Below are 18411 nucleotides of genomic sequence, written 5' to 3'. Positions count from 1 at the left end.
CGCCAACTGCCAGGAGTTTTGGCCACACTCGGCTTTAGCCAGGCCTTTGACAGAGTCGACCACACATTTCTGATGGAGGTACTGTGACACATGGGGTATCGGGACATCATAGTTGAGGTACTGATGCATCTCCTACGTGGCACGACGTGCAAAGTGTTATATAACGGCCGTCTCACGCCGTCGATACAGATCCAGCGATCGGTGCGACAAGGCTGCCCTCTTTCGGCGATATTGTATGCCCTCGTCCTGGAACTACTCCTCTGTGATCTCTGATAACACCTGACTGAGATGTCCCTTGGTGGACACACTTTCTGCTGCACTGCCTATGCAGATGATCTGGTACTCTTTCTTCGCAGTAATGACGATGTTCGCACAGCACTGGCGTGGGTAGCAACCTATGGCACGGTATCGGGGAGCAATCTCAATCTCCACAAATCACACGCCCTGTCCATAGGCAGAGGTCTATCTGGCGAGAGCGTCGCACCACTGCGAATCAGTGACACGATCCGCTCTCTTGGCATTGGTTTCACATCTGACATGAAGCACTCAACAGCCCTTACCTACATGCGTTTACTGAATCAGACGAGGGCAGGAATAAGTGACCACCGTCTTAGACATCTAGACCTCCTGCAATGGATGCGATATGCTAACGTCTATTTGGCGTCATGTATCCCCCATTTTGCTCAGATACTCCCGATACCTCCTACTCTGGCTCACCGCATGTTGGCGGTTTTGGGATCCTTTATTAATACGGGCATGTTATTTAACATTCTTTATGAGTCCATAACCCTTCCAAGGAGCAGAGAGGGTTTAAGCCTTTGTCATGTTCAGGACAGAGCGAAGGCCCTGTTCGTCAGCTGTCATCTGCAACTGTGGCGACGAAGCCCAATGTGCCTCACAACTCTCTTACTTGAGGCCTTAACAACCTACCGCATTCACACCCCGTGTGATGATATCAGACATTCCAGCACCTTTCTTCTACATTAGCCGGTTCTTCCGTGAATTAAGCTATATCCATACTGCACTACTACCCACACACTTGATGATGACGAGGACGATGTATGCTGCCATGCAACTGAACAGGACGCCGAATGTGATTGAAAGCACACACCCCACTACAAAGTGGCGTGCTGTGTGGCAGGCAGTGAATGCCACCACCCTTCATACTGATGTACAATCTGCATGGTAAGTAACTGTTAATGGGAAACAGTTGTGCCTGTCCCACCTACATCACATCCACCTCGCCGACTCACCCTTGTGTGCCACATGCCAAGTGACTGACACGGATGAACATCGTTTCGAATGTGGGTCGGCAAGGGACGTTTGATATTTGGTGTGTCAGATATTGGCTTTTCTCACACACCAGACTCCCGACAGGATAACTACCCAATCACTTCTTTTCCCATGAGCAAAAACGAACTCTGTGACGTGGATTAGCGGCCATGCTGTTCACTACCTGTTCGGTAATGGCGAAAAAACAGTACCATATTTTTGGTATTACCTCAGCGAACGACATTGTGCGATCATCAAGAACCCTAAATACAGGCAATATTTTTCTAATTTTCTTTGGAGTGCATTCCATAATCCGCCTCATAGTTGGATTATCGATAACATGAAAAGATAACCATCGCACCTCTTTCCAGTTTCTTTTTTTATGAGACTGAAGAAACAATGGAAACAACACAGCAACGAGAAGACAGTCATATAAAAATCGCAGCGGGCTATAATATGAGGCATCCTTATGTTCTAACAGGACGACTTATTATTCTGGTTATGCAGCTGAAGAGCAACAGCTTTCCTTTATCCATTTGTACAAAAAATAAATAAATAAAAATAAAATACAAAAAAAACCATCCATAGTGACAGCAGGCGAGGTACCACATAGACCTCTCACGGAAATGAAAACAACAAATAAACGGATATGAACTATGTTACTACAAGGAAATTCAAGAGTCAAAACTTCCAAAACGGAACGGTGCTTCAAAAACGTTAAAAACATATTTTTTTCAAAGAGCACAGAGAAAACTGTGTGACTGTGAAACCGTTGTGTTCATTTTTTGCAGATTATGTGACAAACTATTATGTTTTCATCATTTCCTTGGAGTGATCACAGTCACATTCATACAAAGACCTAAATCTGGCATGGAGGCATATCTCACTCACTTACCAGGTGTAGAAATCAGTTGCATCGGTAAAAGATTCCTATCATGTGACACACGTACAGTCACTAATACCGTGTATGACGCGCCAGATGTGTTTACCTGTGGACGATTCAGTTGAATTGTCGCCTTCTCACCTAACGTTTACGGTTCCCATTCTAAGGTCACTTCCTTTTGGCTGCTAACAGAGTAATTGTGCAGAATGAATTGTCATTATAGGTCCCTACCACACACCTCGCTTTTGCAAACGGACGTTACACCACGACACAGACACAAATTTGAGTACACATGCAGGGAATTTGTTCACGAGAGTTAGTTAGTGAGTTAGTTACGTGTTCCATTGATAAATAGCACGGAAAAATCGTTATAATGTGGAACGTGTCAAATGCACAAGAAATAAATACAGGAAACAAGTTTTTTTGTTTACATTATAGTGTTATACCTAAATATTTCTATTACCTATCCCATTTCCTTAAATGGCACAAAATGCATATATTATATCTCCAGATTTATTTACTCATATTCAAGAATTCATCTATGGTATAGGAGTTGTCAAAGAGGTACGATTTCAGTTTGTTTTTGAAACTATTACTGCTGTCTGTCAGACATTTTATTTCATCTGGTAATTTATCAAAAAGTTTTATAGCAGCATATTTTACCCCTTTCTGTGCCAAAGATAGGTTAATTAGAGGATAGTGTAGGTCTTTTTTTCCTGGTATTGTAATCATGAATGTCGCTGTTGATTTTAAACTGGTCCATGTGGTTGAGAAAAAATTTCACTACTGAGTAAATGTACTGGGAAGCAGTTGTAAGAATTCCTAACCTTTTAAACAGATGCCTACAAGATGTGCGACTATGAACATCACACATTATTCTAATTACTTTCTTCTGAGAATGGAATACCTTTTGCCTAAGTGTTGAGTTGCCCCAGAATATTGTTCCGTATGACATCAGAGAGTGGAAGTATGCAAAGTTTGTTAGCTTACTAATTTCTACATCCTCAAAATTGGCAATTATTCTGATTGCAAAAGTTGCTGAACCTAGTCGCTTTAGGAGATCCAAAATATGAATTTTCCAATTAAGATTCTCATCTATATGTACACCCAAAAACTTAAGTGTGCTCTACCCTGGCTACTGACTTCTTTCGATGTGTTATGTTTATTGAAGGAATTATATTTTTAGCAGCAGAAAATTGGATGTACTGTGTTTTTTCAATGTTCAGGGCAAGCCCATTTGCAGAAAACTAATTAATAACTTGTCCAAAGACCTTATTTGTATCATTTTCTATCGGACTTTCTTTAACTGGATTAATAATTATGCTTGCATCATCAGCAAACAGCGTCAGTTCAGCATCTTGTTTCATATAAGAAGGGAGGTCATTCACATATATCAAGAACAGGAGGAGACCCAAGATCGAACCTTGTGGAACACCTAATGTAATTTCACCCCAGTTAGATGAAGTTGAAAACTCCTTTGAATCACTTGAAGCATATAAGCAGACTTTTTGCTTCCTGCTCTGTAGATACGACTTAAACCACTCATATGCTATTCCATTTATACCATAGAACTGTAATTTCTCTTACATAATGTCGTGGTTCACACAATCAAATGCTTTGTGTAAGTCACAGAAAACTCCTACTGGTGACATTTTACTATTTAAAGACTCTATTATGTGGACAGTGAAATTGTATATTGCTGTCTCAGTGGAACAGCATTCCTGAAATCCGAACTGTGATTTACTAAGTATCCCATTACTGATGAGACGGCTAACCACTCTTGAGTACATTACTTTCTCAAAGATTCTTGAAAATGCTGTAAGAAAGGATACTGGCCAGTAATTATTGACATCTGTGGTTTCCCCCTTTTTGTAGAGAGGCCGCACAATGGCATATTTTAACCTGTCTGGAAAAATACCCTGAGTCAGTGATGCATTACATATGTGACTCAAAACATCAGCTGTAATTGCTCCACATTGTTTTAATAACTTGTCGGAGATGTCATCTACTCCAACAGAACATTTATTTTTCAAATATTTAATAATTTTCCCTATTTCACAAGAGGTTGTTAGATGAAATTTAATGTGACTAAAATTTTTCAATACTGATTCTTCCATGTACTGACTGGCTTTTTCTTTTGAATTATTTTCACCAATTTTTTCTCCTACATTCTAGAAGAGGCTGTTAAATACATTGGCTACCTGTGTACTGTTGGTTAAGATGGTCTCATTCTCTTTAACAGTAATACTACCTACCCCAGGTGTTACTTTTCCAGTCTCCCTCGGAAAAGCATTCCATATTGAGTCGATTTTATTGCTGTAGTTGTTAATTTCTTCTCTAACATACATATTTCTTGATTTCCTTACAACTTTTCTGAGTATGTTACAATAATTTTTATAGTGTAAAACTACTTCTGGATCTTTACTAGTTCTTGCTGTCTCATACAGTTTTCTTTTTCTTTCTGAAGACACTTTAATAGCTGTAGCAATCCAAGATTTCTTTGAAAAGTTTATGGTGTTACATTTAATAATTTTCTTTGGAAAACAGTGTTCACAGAGGGATATAAATTTATCAAGAAATATGATGCATTTATCATTAGCATTTGGCTCATTATATACATCTTCCCAGTTTACATTTCCTTTCTCTGAAGTGATCTATAGATACCTGCCTGAGCACCCTCACACTTTTACTTAATGGTTTCTGAAGTGTACACCCTGTTAGGTTTTGTAAGTTAATCACTTGAGCATCATGGTCAGATATTCCATTTACCACAGGGAAAGCATGTGTTTGTTCTACATCCTCTTGCTGTACAAATACATTATCTATTAGAGTACTACTGTCCTGAGCTATACGTGTAGGGAAATTGAGCACTGAGTCTAAGTTATATGTTGTTAACAACACTTCTAGTTCACTTTTCCTGTCAGAATTGCTTAGAAAGTTAACCTTGAAATCACCACTGATTAATAATTTCTTTTTGCCTGACAGACAGCGTAATACTGAATCAAACTTTTTTATGGATAGCTACCAATCTCCTAGTGGAGACCTGTACACTGTTGCTATTATCAACACAACACTATCTAGCTGAAGTTCACATGCACAAACCTCAAAGTGCTGCTCAACACAAAATTTGCTTACTTCAGCAATTCTCTATTTATACCGTTGTTTTATGAAAATGGCAACTCCTCCTTTATCCTTACTAGATCTACAAGTGTAAGATGCTAAATTATACCTATTTATACTGACATTTTCCATCCCCACAGTTACATGGTGCTCAGACCGACAAAGTATATCAATCCCATTCTTATTTTTGAGATCATCTAAACACATTATCAGCTCATCTACTTTATTTTTTATTCCCCTGATATTTTGGTGAAGTAAGTTGGTACCTCCCTTAGCTTTATCCCTATTTGCTGTGCATGAAGTTACTTTTCTTCTACCTTCCTTGGTTGTTGTCTGTCTGGAATTGGGCTCCAACCTAAAAAACCTGTCTGCCTGGTCCCAATAACCACAGGGATCACCCCTTGTGTGACTGTGGCTCCCCTTACAGTGCCTGCTAATAGAGAAGCTAACTTATCTTTCCCCTTCCTATTAAGGTGCAGGTCATGTGTAGTGTAACACCATCTACCAATAACATCAACTGGAACAATACTCATGAGAGAGTTTGCCAGTGTCTGGAGCATCCTGTTCAGCTCAGTGGTAACATGCCTTACAGCAGTGTTTACCCAGGGCTGATCATAGTGCTGAAAGACCTCCACAAACCCCACATTTGTGTGCCCAGTTTATGCTCCTATTTTATCCAGGTCACTCCTAATACTATATCTTGGATTCATAGCCAGGCTGTTTCCTGCTCCCCCAACTATAATTACCTGATCTTCCTTCTCAAAGTCCTTGCATAGCTGACCTAAGTTTTCTGTCACCTGGCTAAGGCTAGCACTTGGTTTCACAAAACTTGTGACCTGGTACTCTGTCCTTAATTTCTCCTAAAGCTGTTGGCCCACACCCCTCCCTTGACTGCTACCTATAAGCAGAATTTTTCTTTTCCTATTCTGGTTTGATTCTGACCCGTCTCTTTAAGCTAGTATTCTGCTTCAACCTACATTCAACTGCATCTGAATGAGGCCCTTCCTCCACTACTTCATATAGATGCCTGCTTGGTAGCCCAACACCATAACCACTTTACCACGACGCCATCGGTGTTTCAGCTTGCTTGCTAGTTCTTGGAAGTGGTATGCTCAGAGATTTTGGTGGGTGGATTGCTGTGTTTATTATTGATTTGAATAACAAGAGCAGATATCCACATAGTGCTGCAAAAGTAGATGAAGGAGCAGAGGCTCAAAATAATTGTGAAGTTATCTATAGGTAGGTGTTCACCTAATTTTAGTATCACACTACACTTAGGATACTGCCTTATGCAGCCGGATGATCCCATTCTTCCTTTATTGAATCAGTCTTTTTTTGTAGTATCATATCCACAAATTCGAAGAAAGAAGAATATAATCATCTTCTACTATTTTCAGTTCTGGGATACATGAAATGTTTATTCAGTAAATGAGTTTTGGTCTTAATGGATATATTAATATCCGTACCTATATACTGATCAACTAGAACATTATGACCATCTACCTAATAGATGGTACCTGTACCTTTGGCATGGATAACAGCAGCAGTGTATTGTGGCATGGAAGGAATGAGGCCTTGGTAGATCGCTGGGAGCAGCTGGCACCAGGACTGCACACACAAGTCAACTTCTGTAAATTCTGGGGGGAAGGGGGGGGGGGGGGGTCCATGAGCTCCGATGCGATGTGCAATCACATGCCGGCTGTGTTTGGTCGGGTTCAATCTGGCAAGCTGGGGGCCAGCACATCAATTGCAACTAATCACTGTATTCCTGAAACTACTCCAGGCTTTTTGTTATGGTGCATCATCTTGCTGAAAAATGTCACCGATGTTGGGAAACATGATCCTCATGAGGAGGTGTATGTGCTCTGCAACCAGTGTACGATACTCCGTGGCTGTCGTGGTGCCTTGCATGAGCTCCCCTGGACCCATGGATGCCTGCGTGAATGTTCAACAGAGTATAATGGAGTCGCCGCCAACCTGTCTCTGTCCTGCAGTACAGGTATCAAGAAGCTATTCCTCTGGAAGATGACCAATCTGTGTCCTCTCATCGACGTGATGGAGAAGGTATCGACATTCATTAGACCATGGGATGCTCTATCACTCCACCAAAGTCCAATGCCAATGGTCACCTGCCCCTTCCATTTGTAGTTGTCGATATCGTGGTGTTAACACTGGTACATGCAAGGGTCATCAGCTGTGGAGGCCCTCGGTTAGGACAGTTTGTGGCACTGTGTGTTGAGACACACTTGAACTTTGAAGTCTGTATTTCGTTCTGCAATAGTTTGCTGCCTGTCCTGTTTTACCAGTCTTCCCAGCCTACAACAATGATCATTTGTGATGAGGGGTGGCAGCCTACCCTACAACATCTGGGAGTGGTTTCATCTTCATTTTGCCACAAGTTGAAGACACTCACCACAGCACTCATCAAACACGCCACAAGGTGAACAGTTTCCGAAATGTTTGTGCTGAGTCTCTGGGCCATCACCATCTGCTCTCACTCAAACTCAGATAGATTGCATGCCTTCCCCATTCGACTCATGGACCCCATGCTCACTGATACTACATGCACCATGCATCTGTTGAGTAGAGGTCAGCCCTTGCCAGGTGACAGTGCTATCACCTGGATGCGTTTGTGTCAGTAGTAGTTTGGTAATCGTAGTGTTCAGGCTGATCAGTGTAAGAAGTTGGAATAAAAGACATTTAATGCTATGACAGTTAAAAGCATTATGAAGAAAATGTTTTATTATGTTAGGATTTAATAATGTTGAAAAATTTGTGTGAATAATGTGAAGATTTTTCACTTTAATTATGTTTTAAATGAGAATGCAATAAGTAAATTATTTAGCACCAGTATAATTAATTTATGGTCACTTTGTTCAATTTAAAGTAAAAGTAAAATCAGTTTGCTGTAGTAATTTGCCAGTGTTCGTAAAAATATGTCATCATATGGGTCCTCAGGCTATTGTAAGTAATTTAAGACCAAGTAAGTAATGTTGCCTATGGTAAGGATTACAAGAAATAAATGTTGGTTTTCAGAAAGTCTTTCAGGCATGGTGAGAGCAATGTAAGTATTTTAGCCAGTAACTATGGACAAGAGTCAGACTGACCATTGTCAGATATTTCGCAGTTTCATGTCATTGTACTTCAGCTAACTGTGCCATATTATCAGTCTTCAAATTTATCTTTCCTTAGTCTGCATGTGCAGTGTCAAGACCCAAGATCTGTTTCTTACTGTGTTATTTGTTGCTGAACTTATTGGTGCACTTTAAAGAGTCAGATTTACTCAATGTATGCAAGTATGTAGGAAAGAATTGGTAGGCCTCATGCCTTAATTTATGTATTTGGAAAATGCTTTTAATTATTTAAATGGAATAAAAGGTTTTAAAAATCTTTGAATTTTACTATTAACACCTGTTTTTTCAGTATATAATGGAGTCACTACTCCTGGCCAAGCAGGAAAAAAAAAATTTGCAAGTGATACATACACTGGAGAGATTTGATAAAAGTGAGACACCAAATGATGATAACAGTGATATTATTGATGCAGAAATGATTATAAATTATCATGAGAGTAACAGTAACCAAGAAAGTGCCAGTTTAGAGGAAAAATCATGGAATTTCAGAGGATAGCTCAGGTACAAATTATAGAGATTTTTGATTTGGAAACAATAGTTGCTAGTAGTTCAAGCTCTTGTTTTGCAATGCCACAACACAATTACAAAGCCATAATGTAATATAGTGATGCAATTACCTAGACTCAGAAAACAGTTTAGAGAGCTTTCAGTGACTGAAAAGAAAGCTTAGTCCAGCTAATTATGCAAAATGTTCAAATGTGTGTGAAATATTATGGGACTTAACTGCTAAGGTTATCAGTCCCTAAGCTTACACACTACTTAACCCAATTTATCCTAAGGAAAAACACACACACCCCTGCCCGAGGGAGGACTCGAAACTCCACCAGGACCAGCCGCACAGTCAACGACTGCAGCGCCTTAGACCGCTCGGCTAATCCCACGTGGCTGCTAATTATGCATGGAGATTTTGGAATATGGATGTGAAATATACAAACCAGAAACTGGCCGGAATGAAAAGAAAGTACAAAGAGAATGCAAAATTTTTTAGATGATAACGGCAAAAAATTTTCTGAATGAGAATGCGAAAAAATACCAGATTCTAAAGAAATAATGAATTTTTTAATGCACATTTCATAAATAAAATAATCAACCTTTCTTCAGGAACGACCAAACCGCAAAACTTTTGAAACAGTGTGAAAAAAATCAGACAGGTCACTCTTCTTAACATCAACACCAGCTGCAGAAGTTATAACAATTATCAGAGGAATGAAAAACTTGTACTCTTGTGGTACTGATGGTTTCTCTGACCATTTAATAACAAATATTGCCATGAAAATTACTGGGCCACCCTGTGATGTAATAAACAGTTCATTAAGCAGTGGCTGCTTTCTGGAACTCTTCAAAATATCAACAGTCATACGAGTTTCCAAAAAGAGTGAACCACATGTTGTAAATAATTATCATCCAAAATCCCTCCTACCAGCTGTATCAAAGGTCCCTGAAAATATCATCTGCAGTCATGTGTTAGAATTCCTGAATAAAGGAAACTTATTTTCTGAAGGTCAATATGGGTTTCAGAAGCACAGATCCGTTAATGATGCCCTTTTTCCTCTCTGTGACCAAATTTTCTCTTCTTTCAGTCACACAGAATTCTCTTCTGGATGGTTCATTGACCTAACCAAAGCATTTGATCTGGTTAATCACCAGATATTACTTAGATACATATGATATCCAAGGCGTATGTAATCAGTGGTTTGAGTAGTACTTATCAAACAGGATGCATGTAGTTGAAATCTCTAGCACTACCAAAGAAAGAACTTGCTCAAAAAAAAACCTGATCAGTTGTGGTGTCAGGCTCTGCCCTGGGTCCCGTTCTCTTTCTGCTATTTATTAGTTATCTTTCCCTGAATCTTCCTACAAATTCTCTTGTACTATTTGCTGATGACACAAATCTATTGTTCAGTAGCACATCAGTGCAACAAATGAGTGACCAGATATCAGATACAATGAGTAGACTGCCGTTCTGGCTTCACAGAAATATACTTTTGCTGAATGTAAATAACACAGCTCACATGTTCTTCTATCGATGAAAAAATCACCCTACTCAAATGACTCCAATAATTATAGAAGGCCATGAAATTGGTCAAGTAGAAGTAATGAAATTTTTGGGAATATGTGTAGATAACACTTTGAAGCAGGATGTGCACAGGGATAAACTACTCAATAAGCTGAGCAGCTCATTTTATGCATTTAGAATCCTCAGTCAAACATGCAACATTGATACATTAAAAACAGTGTGCTTTGGCCTAGTTCATTCCATTGTAACTATATGGTTTCCCCTTCTGGGGGTCATCAAACGAAAAAATCCTTATAAAGCAGAAAAGGCTATTAAAGATAATGAAGCAAGAACATGCTTGATCATCAGCAAAGCCGATTTTCAAAGGCTATGCACCTCTCCACAATGTATAGGGATATACATGACCACAATATGAAGTGTCAGGAATATAGGCACTCAGCTATACAATATTCAGTTAAGAGATGTGATTCAGGATAAAAGCAAAAGAACTACTTGTCATGTGCTCCTTTTACGTTACTGATGAGTACTTAATGGCAAATTTATACTAGCTGTCCCAAATTCCTTCCCAGAAAAATAAGTACACAAGCTCACTAATCGTCAAATAACACATTAAATTAATTTTTACCTTACCTTTATGTTGTTATACTGAAATAAATTGCATCATAAGTCAATAGTGTTCGGACTGTACAGAAATAAGCCTATATGTTTGTAATTTGTAGTTTCTTAATTACCATCATGCATTGTAAGCCTATATACACTACAGGCCATTAAAATTGCTACACCAAGAAGAAATGCAGATGATAAATGGATATTCATTGGACAAACATATTATACTAGAACTGACATGTGATTACATTTTCACACAATTTAGGTGCATAGATCCTAAGAAATCAGTACCCAGAACAACCACCTCTGGCCGTAATAACGGCCTCGATACGCCTGGGCATTGAGTCAAACACAGCTTAGATGGCGTGTACAGGTACAGCTGCCCATGCAGCTTCAACATGATACCACAGTTCATCAAGAGTAGTGACTGGCGTATTGTGATGAGCCAGTTGCTCGGCCACCATTGACCAGACATTTTCAATTGGTGAGAGATCTGGAGAATGTGCTAGCCAGGGCAGCAGTCAAACATTTTCCGTATCCAGAAAGGCCCATACAGGACCTGTAACATGTGGTCGTGCATTATCCTGCTGAAATGTAGGGTTTCGCAGGGATCAACTGAAGGGTAGAGCCACGGGTCATAACACATCTGAAATGTAACGTCCACTGTTCAAAGTGCCGTCAATACAAACAAGAGGTGACCGAGACGTGCAACCAATGGCACCCCATACCATCACGCCGGGTGATAAGCCAGTATGGCAATGATGAATACACACTTCCAATGTGTATTCACTGCGATGTTGCCAAACACGGACACGACCATCATGATGCCGTAAACAGAACCTGGATTCATTTGAAAAAATGACAAAAAATGACGGTCTGTGATGCAGCGTCAAGGGTAACCGAAGTCATGTCTCCGAGCTGATAGTCCATGCTGCTGCAAATGTTGTCGAATTGTTTGTCAGATGGTTGTTGTCTTGCAAATGTCCCCATCTGTTGACTCAGGGATCGAGACGTGGCTGCACGATCTGTTACAGACATGCAGATAAAATGCCTGTCATCTCGACTGCTAGTGATATGAGGCCATTGGGATACAGCACGGTATTCCGTATTACCCTCCTGAACCCACCAATTCAATATTCTGCCAACAGTCATTGGATCTCGACCAACGTGAGCAGCAATATCGCGATACGATAAACTGCAATCGTGATAGGCTACAATCCGACCTTTATCAAAGTTGGAAATGTGATGGTACACATTTCTCCTATTTACATGAGGCATCTCAACAACGATTCACCAGGCAATGCCGGTTAACTGCTGTTTGTGTTTCAGAAATCAGTTGGAAACTATCCTCATGTCAGCACGTTGCCACCGGCGCCAGCCTTGTGCCAATGCTCTGAAAAGCTATTCATTTGCATATCGCAGCATCTTCTTCCTGTTGGTTAAATTTCGCGTGTGTAGAACATCATCTTGATGGTGTAGCAATTTTAATGGCCAGTAGTGTATATTACTGTTACTTGATGTTCTATGCATCCCCATGTAAAAGTAAACTGTCCCCTATGTGCATTTAGCTTTATGTCAGTTTTTAGTTCAGTCATATATGTAAACTAATCCCATATGTGTGCTTAGATTTTTGAAAATTTTCAATGCCATCAACCATGTTTGCTTACACATTTGAAAATATTTAACTTCAATACTATATTATTAAAAATTTAATTGAATCATTCATGTAAACTGTCCCCTATGTGTGTTTAGCTTTTTGACAGTTTTTTATGCCATCATACATGTAAGCTTATGCATTTGAAAATATTTAACTTTAATACTGTTTGTATTACAATTTATAAAAAATGAAACAATCACTACACAGTTACTGTAAACCATGTCCTATATCTTTGTACACTATGCACCCCAAGATGCCAGGGACAATAAATAGATAAAATCAGATCTGCATTGTTTTGGATGTGGAATAATTGCTTGGTTTCCTTGAATTATTGTTTCATACTGCTGTTTTTCAGTCAAACAATGAAAATATTCCTCATTATTAGCAGTAGATGGAGCTGCTAGTGTTCCATTCCAATGCACTGTAAATGTGAATCGCTTTGCCATTCTACTTCAGAACTTAAATCTAAATACATAAGATAAAAGGAATGAAGATGAAGCTACAACACCAATATCAGAAATTTTCAATAAATTTGTAGCTAACTGCCAGTCAACCAACAGTATTGGTTCTCTGGCTTGTGTAGATGAGATGCTTGTAGGTTTTAGGGGAGGGTGTAACTTTATGTTACATTTAGCCAATAAGCAATATAAGTATGGACTACAAGTTATGGTTTTAACTGATGCTAGAAATAATTATTTTTAAATGGATACATATAATGTGGAGGGGATTCCGAAGGCATAACACTTTCAAAAGAGGAAAGCAAGCTACAGAAACCAATTCAAGTGGAGGCGAGGTTGTCTTCTGCTATTCATGGGTCAAATAGAAATAGCAATGCAGATAATTGGTTTTGTTCTGTTAAGCTGGTGAACATCCTGATGTTAAAGAAAGTAACATATGCTAGGATATTAAAAAAGAATAAATGGGAAATACCATCAGAATTTTTACCCCTCAAGAGAACAGAAGTTTATTAATGTTTCCTCAAAGGAAGTAATATTGGCATCATTATGTGCAAAAGAGGGGCAAAGCTGTACTGCTTATGTCATATAACAATTTATCCCCTGCTGAAGATGAAGTTCACAAGCCAGAGATTTTTAGTTTCTACAACAATACAAAACGTGGAGTTGCTACTCTAGGTAAAAAAGGTAAGACTTACAGCAATGGTTGTAGGACCAGAAGAATGGTCAATGGCAATCATGTTTCACAATCTGAAAATCAGTGCATCCAATGTGTTTATTCTTCACTTTAAATTTCTCTCTGAGAACTTTATAATTTTATAACTCAACCAACAGTTTCTATTTTGTATAAATATGTTAATGTTAAACATGATTTTGATTTACTACAAGTTGTAATTTCCTTCCATAATTCTTATAAACTCCCCTAATTGTATATAAAATTAAGAGTAATAAGACAACAGGAATAGCTATACATAATAAATTTCACTCTTTGTGTGTGGCAACGGCCTTGCCGCAGCGGATACACCGGTTCCCGTGAGATCACCGAAGTTAAGTGCTGTCGGGCATGCTTGGCACTTGGATGGGTGACCATCCAGGCCGGCATGCGCTGTTGCCATTTTTCGGGGTGCACTCAGCCTCGTGATGCCAATTGAGGGGCTACTCGACTGATTAGTAGCGGCTTCAGTCAAGAATACCATCATAACGACTGGGAGAGCGGTGTGCTGACCCCACGCCCCTCCTATCCGCATTCTCCACTGAGGATGACACGGCGGTTGGATGGTCCCGGTAAGCCACTTGTGGCCTGAAGACGGAGTGCTACTCTTTGTGTGTAATTCTAACATGGCCTAACATCTGCATTTAAGGGTTAAAAAAAGAATAATATCTGTATCTAGTGCACTGAAATACGGTAAATAAGCTTTTGCCTGTCACGTAACACAGAGTGAAGTTTTACTAAGTAATGGCATAGGTTTGTTGCTATGGGATGTCGTTTTTGCAGAGTAATTTTTTGTATGAGAAACAAGGCAGGAATGGAACGCATAATAATGCTATAATGAAGAAAAGTGAGGTAATAAATTGAGCAATGTGATAATGAGATGACAAAATGAGATAAAACACTAATGATTAGGCAGAATGTGATGATGTCAAAGGCAGTGACAATATAAGTAAAAATGAGTAACAAAATAATAATGAGGTAATGAAGTGGTATTATATGTAGTAGTTTCTGTGTAGTATTTTACATTTTAGGAAATTGTTGGGGACCATGTCTTTGTAGCAGTTTAATTTGGCAAATGCACTTATATAGTCTCTAGGTTTATAAGGAGGGAATGTAATTAAAAAGAAGACAAAAAGAGATAATCAAGGGTAACTGTGTGTAATCAGACATGGTTTGATTATGATAAAACATCTAAGTCAGCTAAGGCACATAGGAGAAGTATACAGAATTCATAGCATTGTAAAGAAGAAACTGAATGAAGTATTTTGACAGGTTGTCAACTATATACTGATACATATTTTATTTTATTTGACTTTGAAATTTGCTGTTTATGTCTTTGCTACCAATGGTTTCAACTAACAACCTGCAAAAGAAAAATATATTGACAATAAACCAGCATCACCGAGCAAGGTGGCACAGTGGTTAGCACACTGGACTCACATTCGAAAGGAAGATGGTTCAGTATCATGTCTGGCCATCCTGATTTACATTTTCCATGATTTTTAGGCAAATGCCGGGATGTTTCATTTGAAAGGGCATGGCTGACTTCCTTCCCCATCCTTCCCTAACCTGATGAGACCGATGATCTCATTGTTTGGTCTCTTCCACCAAATCAACCCAAAACAGCATCAACAAATGAAATGAATGAGTGGTATTCTGACAGCAACAAAATAATAATTTCACAGACTTTGCATATTGTTTGGTAAATCCAGTAACTTTGAGCTTTGTTTCAACAGAAATGTAAGACTGCAAATAGCTTCCATCCTTTTTGAATGAATTTATGCATAATTATGAAGAAGTTGTTATACCATGTTTATATTTATGAGCTGTATTTCATCCATAGCAGTATATGAATAACTCTTTTCAAGTTTAGGAGTAACATCTATTGCTTTGTTGACATTGTATATTGTGTCAACATTTACATGTATCTGAGTGCTGAAATCATGTGGACCATGGACACTGACATGAGTGCCTGGGAAATGGACCCACAGCTTTGACCTTCGAAAAGAGAGGACATGACTCACAACAAATTCTATGTTAAGTGTTCTCATCCAGACTGTGAGTTATAAAAACAACAAAATTCATGACAATACCGTAAAAATCGTTGCAGAAAGAGATGAATTTGTTAAAGAAATATTCAGTATGAGCTTTTGACTAATTGTCTATAAAACTGTCCCACAATTGTATATCACCTATATAATGACAGTAGCTAGAAACAGCTCTGATAGCATACATATTTGTGGTGTTCTTATTGTTAGATAAACTGAATTGTCCTTATTTATTATGATTTTATTTAAAAACTGACCACCTGCCATTGACTTGTCCAGTCAGGTTCTGTCAATATCTCTCTTTATAACTCAATACATGTGGATGGGGGAGGGGAGGCTGATGAAACAGAGAATACTGGACTCTCCCATCTGCTGTTGTTATACCCTTATTAATAATAATTACTATTTGACTTTGTTTCTCTGTAACATGTATATTTTGTGTTAGTTTATTATGTGGTACAGATTCCTTTCAGATTCATTAATCCAGTTATAGTGTCAGTTCAGCTGATAGAAAATCACTAATTAATTTTGTTTAAAACTATGTTTATTATTAGCAAAGCCAACCTGAAAATTCCACTAGAGTATATTATGGGGAACATATTTAGAGCTAATAGACAGATTCAATAACGATGCACCACACACTAGAAAGACTTATTTCCAGACTTTATAGTAGCGTATTTTAATTTTGCTGAAACTAGTTATCGTAAATATGTAGTGTCTTTTCTCCCAGACATGTCCAGAGTAACTGACACCATTTTGACCCTGCGGCAACTATGAATCAAGACACATTGCAATTAACACCATTATCTGCCAGTAGGCACTGGTGTAAATCCATGGGGAAAGTTAAAAATTTGTGCCAGACCGGAATTCAAATCCTGGTCTCCTGCTAACTAGACAGATGTGTCAACCACTGAACCATCTTGTCAAAATGGTCTCTGCAAACTGCATGAACTACCCTAGCATGTCTCCTGTCACACCAAAATTCTCATATTAACCACACGCTTATGATGTAGGGCTCCTTTCCCATTATATTCATTACTTGCAGCATTTTGTCAGTTCCCGTAAGAGTTTAAGCATGGTATGCATCTGCACTGAAGTTATCAATTGGTCGTCCACACCTTAATTATAAATATGGTGTCTGCTCTTTCAGACACATCTAAAAGAACAGAAAGGCATTACCTACAACTAAGTTGAGGAGTGCATAAGGAACAAACACCATTGTTCTTTTGGACATGTCCAGAAGAACAGACGCCACATATCTAATTAAGGTGAGGATGACCAGTGTTCAGTTCAGTGCAGATGCGCACCATGCTTGAGCTCTTAGAGAATCAACAAAAAGCTGTTCATAGTGAGGATAATGGGTAAGGGGCACTACATCAGTAGTGTGTGGGTAAACTGAGAATTAGGGTCTGATGGAAGGCATGCTGTGACCCGATGGTGCACTTGTCAGTGCATTTGCCTAGTAACCTGAAGACTCAATTTCAAATCCAAGTCTGGCACAAATTTCCAACTTCTTCCATTTATTTACATAAGTGCCCACTGGCAGCTAATGCCTTTAATTCATTTTAGTCTTGATTCATAGTGGCTGCACATTGAAAGTGGTGTCTGTTCTTTCAGACATTTATTAAACAACAGACACTATGTACATAATGAAGGTGAGGATGGCCAATGATAACTTCACTGTGGAAGCACATCATGTTCAATTGCTTACAGGAACTGGGAAAACTCTGTGAGTAGTGTGGACAATGGGCAATGGTCTGATGGGAGACATGTTAGAGTAGTCCACACAGTTACATTGATGAGTATGTCCTGATGGCACAAGAGTCAGAACATCTCCCTAATAAGTAGAAGACCCGCATTCAGAGCCAGCTCCAGCACAAATTATCAACTTTTGTCATTGATTTACGCCAATGCTGACTGGCAGATAATGTCATTACTTCCTTTGGGTGTCGATTCATAGTGGCTGCAGGGTCAGAATGGTGTCTGTTCTTTTGGACATGTCACTGAGTAGTGTGTGGTATGTTGAGAATTCAGTTCTGATGGGAGATGTGTTACAGTGCCCATGCAGTTGTGATAACCACTGTGCGCAGATGGTGCAGTGGTCAACACTTCTGCCTAGTCAGCAGGAGACTCAGGTTCAAATCCTTGTTCAGCACAAATTTTTGACTTTCTCCATTGGTTTACATGAAGGCCCACTAGCAGCTAATGTCATTAATTCCTTTGCACTTCAGTTAACTTAACACATTCTTAAAGTTAAAATTCAAATGTACCTATATTTTCCATGGTAAATTTAGTATTCTTAGAGTCCAACTTTTACCACCATGCTTTTATCACCCTGCATTTCCTGGACAAAATGACACTCATTACTAGATAATTAATACATTATTTAAGATTTAGTAGGTTTTGGCAGAAATTATTATAATCTTAAATGTGTCACCTGTACTTCTAAGTGGGTTATTCTCAAAACAGTAACATTTTTCCATTATCTTTTGAATTTTCCTAAACCA

At 38.9% G+C, this 18411-nt stretch overlaps 1 pseudogene; it reads left to right on the top strand.

Moving 5' to 3' along the window:
- Positions 1 to 14140: 14140 nt before the first annotated feature.
- On the top strand, positions 14141 to 14258 carry LOC126471729 (5S ribosomal RNA; annotated as a pseudogene).
- The last annotated feature ends 4153 nt before the right edge of the window (positions 14259 to 18411 follow it).

This window comes from Schistocerca serialis, chromosome 3 (genome assembly GCF_023864345.2).
Source record: "Schistocerca serialis cubense isolate TAMUIC-IGC-003099 chromosome 3, iqSchSeri2.2, whole genome shotgun sequence".
NCBI classification, from domain to species: Eukaryota; Metazoa; Arthropoda; class Insecta; order Orthoptera; family Acrididae; genus Schistocerca; species Schistocerca serialis.
This window is presented reverse-complemented; position numbering and strand designations above follow the sequence as displayed.